Source organism: Halyomorpha halys, unplaced genomic scaffold (genome assembly GCF_000696795.3).
Source record: "Halyomorpha halys isolate HHAL.00 unplaced genomic scaffold, Hhal_1.1 Scaffold33.1, whole genome shotgun sequence".
Taxonomy (NCBI): Eukaryota; Metazoa; Arthropoda; class Insecta; order Hemiptera; family Pentatomidae; genus Halyomorpha; species Halyomorpha halys.
Window position 1 is genome coordinate 1,271,108 of NW_027109698.1, and position 4,658 is coordinate 1,275,765.

A 4,658-nucleotide genomic window follows, 5' to 3' on the forward strand; every position below is an offset into this window, starting at 1 on the left:
CCTAGTTGGCATGAAGGGTAAGACTAGGACCAACTCATATACCAGGAGAACAACAAACTTTTAGTAAAAAAGGATATAACTACGTAGGAAAGAAAAAAGTTTTGTGTGTAGTAAAAGTAAAAGTACTTGAATTGTTGAAGATGGGTGTATTAATATTAGTGGGAATTTCCTTGTATAAAACTTGAAAGTAATTGCAAAGTTAACAGAGAGCTGGTATTTGGCTTAGGATTAATTTGTTTAGTTGCGTTGCATTCAGCTGATTTGGGCGACACTCATTAACCGAGCCGTTACTGGGCCACTGTTGATCGACACAGCCCGCTCTAGTTTAATGAACATTGCCGAAGCTTACAACTGCCATCACTAACTTATCAGTCCCCCTCATCTTTAGCAATCCATCCGCATACTAATGCAAATGGTTATGTTGCAGATTGTATAATTTAGCAGATGTTTCGGAATTAAGAAATGAAACAATTTTTTTTTTATTTGATGATAGTAATAATTAGAGGCGGAATTTTTGTGCAAATTCAATTTTTATTCCCTAGCTTCAAACTCTGCCAAAATTTGAAAAAAAATCCTGAAACATAGAAAAGACACACTAATTTTATATTACACGAAATAAGTTTTGGTGTTTAAAAAAAAAAAAAAATATGCACGTTTTCAGTTTTTCTGGATAACACTCACTTTGATATTTTTTAAAAATTTACTAGTTAATTCTATTTACAACTGTACATTTATATACATAATTCCAATGAATTTTAATTAAGTTTATTATGGAGTGGTACAAGTGTGTAGAGAAACTACCCATTGGTGGCTCACTAATTACGTTTTTACGTTAGCAGGTATTTTGGCCATCTTCTTTTCAGGTGCCTCGGTGGATTGTCAGCAATGGCAGAGGAATCGAGGTTAGAAACTAGTGGGTTTGGGTGGCTATGGAGTTTATAATAGAAGAAATGATGTCTGGTACGCGCTAGATCGGTTACATATGGAACATTGAAGTCGTTATATATGATTTCATTTGTGTCGAAGTAAGGAGCATTGAGGATTTTGGATTGTAAGGATTGGATACGAGAGGAATTCGAAGGTTTAGTGGAGCCCCAAAACTCAAACGTCCAGATTGGCCTTATTACAGTCATGTAGATCAGTCTTTTGTAATCTGTTGGAAGTTTAGACCGTTTGTCTAGTAAGTGCTGTAACAGTCGAAATCGACGTGCAGTTTCCTGTCTTTTCAGTCTTGTGTGAGGATTCCAGATAAGTCGTTTGCCCAGTTTATTGATATTAACAACTGTACTAAAATATATACAATACAACCAGTAAATATGATATTAATTATACAATGGCATGATGCAGACTTGTGAAGAATCTACCCATTGATAGAATTCCAAAAAAAAAAAAAACTAATTTAATTTAAACAAATTTAGAGTGCTACCAATGGGTAGTTTCTCTACACGCTTGTCCCATACCATTATGATATTATTTCAAATTTACTTGATGTATTTTATGTACAGTTGTAAATATCAATTAATAAAAAAAATAAAAAATTAAACGAGAAAACTTTCTCTATTTGTCCTTTTCCTCATGTAAGCCTTAGTAACTTTTCTCAGTTTCTCCGACGCTCTGGGTAGTTAAACATAAATTTTTATTTGATAATAAAGATTAGATATATTATTACAATATAAATAATAATGATTAGTCCTTCTTGGAGGCTCCTCGGTTATACCAACTAAAATTATCGCTTAAATACTTCCCTCTTTTTAATCTCTTCAAAACCGAAAACGACAAGATGAGACCTAATACAATTTTATCAGCGACTCCTTCTACCCTACCGACATTGATCCGTCGTTTCATCGCTGTCTTGTTTATTTTTAAAACTAAATCAGTTCATGGAGGAGGGTACCTTTTACAGCTTCGTTAAAGGTCTATTTTCTAGAACAGACTTAAGGTTTTCTTAACATTCCTTCCATCGCAGTAGTAAACGTATTACACTGGATTTATATTTTTTTTTTTATATTAAGTTTCAATTATCATTTTTCATTCTAAATGTAATTTAAAATATTATTGCCATTGACCGAGCTTGCTTAGAACTTTATTTAATTTTACCCCAAAGAATAAAATCCAGTGGGTTCATATCATGAGGGCGTGACAATACCACATGTTCAGTGCCTTTTGGCTACTGCTGCTACAGAAGAAAGATGCCGAACCAGTATTAGTGCTCATGTAATCACTTTAAACATTTAAAACAAAAGTTAATGTTTACATTTTAATTATAAATTGTTGAAACATATATTAATTTATTTATGAGGTGAAGATAGTTGACCGTAGATTACTTATTGGAGAAGATTGTCGGGGGTGTGGTCAGGAAAGAACAATATAAGTAAACAAAAAAATATTTATTTATGCCTACGTTTCAACTTTTCAGGTCTTCATCTGGGGTCTGTTTCATAATAAAGTACAAACTAATACTATTAGTCTTGTAGATTTATCTTAATTCAATAACACAGACTTGTACAATAGCATCTTGTACTTTAGTATTTTTTAAATCCTGTAATATCACTAATAGTCATCCCTATAATGAAGAAAATAAGTATTAGTATTATTACCACACTAGTTTTTAGACTTGTACTATGAACTAATACTATTAGATTTTATTATGAAACAGGGTCCATGGTGTCAAGCGGAGAAATTAAGTTATTTACTACATCCTAAATAATTCGTAAAAATGAAAATTTTTAGACATGAATATTTCCTAACAAACTTTTTCTTCTTTTGAAATTTATAATTCATGTTTTCTGTTGGGACACTTAACGTTGAATAGTGAGGGAAAACAAAGATTTTTTTTCGTTTTCCAGTAGTAACCTTCTTAAAAGTAACGTTTAACTTAAATAACTTTGAAAGACCATATTAATGGTTCTATAGATGCCCTACATATACAAAACCAAATTGGACTGAGTCCTGTAATTGCCTAATAATAAGAAAACGATTGGATTGTGTAATAAAACTAGTGAACTTGACTTAACTAGATCGGTTCTATTCAATTACTCAGGTAATAAGTGATTGTAAACCATTCTTTTGCAAATTCAAATGTTGTAGATTGTTTCGCCAGAACGCGACCTTCCATGCTCCAGACCTTAATGCAATAATTTCAATTGCTCCCTAATTGATAAAGCTGACCCTTTCATCACCGAGCTCATTTCATTACGATCTGGTTACAACGTGATAAAATAACGAAATTTAGCACGTGACCTCAACAATGTATCATTAGTTGATATTTCAATTAAAATCAACATTTCATTAATGTTTTTATCGTTCAGAATCACTCACTGACTGAAAATTGTAATGAATATGAAATAAAAAGTAATTTTATTCCGGGACGCTTAGTCCTCTAAGAATAATTACCATGCAAATTTGAGTACTAATTGCCCGATATATGATGGGATAATAACTACATAATAAAATATTAAAAAAAAAATAAAAAAGTAACATAAAGAACAAAATTTAAAATAACAGAAAGTGTAATTATTACAATCAGTAATTAATTAAATGAATAGTTGAATAATTTGTAAAATGAGAATTGGTCCACTGTTTGGAGGGCCGTCTTTAGCTCAGGTGGTTGAAGCGCAGATCTTAGCAGCCTGAGAACTCCGGGTGGCGCCGGTTCGATTCCGGCCTGGGAGTGAACTTTTTTCATTGAAAAATGTGATCCCTGACCATGGTTAGAATAGGTTGGTCACCTTTAGATAACCTACTCCCTGCATCTCAGAAATGACTAAAGGTGTCATAAGAAAAAAAATAAATGCCACCATAGTAATACTAATAATAATAAGGTAATAATTAAAATAAAAATCAGTGGGCTAACGAACGAAATTTTATACCACATTAACCATACACCATTATTTATTTTCCTCCCAGAGTGCGGATCATTTACATTTATATTCGTACATTTCAAATTCTCTGATTCTTATTAGGTTATAGAACATAGGTGATTAGAACTAAGATTATTTACAGTTAAAAATTATTATTATAAAATGAAAATTTTAACAATTTAAGTTGAACCAAATTTGGAATGAAATAATCTCCGTCTGGAATCTAATAACTCTAAACCATTAATATAAAAAACAAAACATTAAAAAGGTGTTTTAATCTTAATTATTTTAAAAGTAATATATATTTCACAAATCTGAATTTTAATTTGCACTCTGTGGCTTGAATTTACTGTTCCAAGCGTCAGAATTAAGAATATGAATATAAGTATTGATAATTTGAAACATATAGAATTGTCAGGTTCCCTGCATTTAAGGAAAATATTTTGTATTTCAACTCAGGCAAAACATTTTAACAATTTTTTAATATATTTTATCATAGATTATTTGTAATAAATGTTGTTATCTTTATGAGGAATATCGCTATATTTTTTATTTCTCTGTTTGAGACAGGTTATTCTAAAACGCGTAAATCAAGTAACAAAAATAAACAAAAAAACTAACTTTTTTATTCTCTAGTAGGTGAATAATTTCCCAAAATGAGAAATTAAATAATTTTTAACTAATAACCACCAAAATCTGTTTGTTAAATATTCTTTATAATATCTCATATTATCTTATATCTTATTATTTTTAGTCTGGATATACAAAAATTATTTCATAAATTTATCTTTTTTTTAT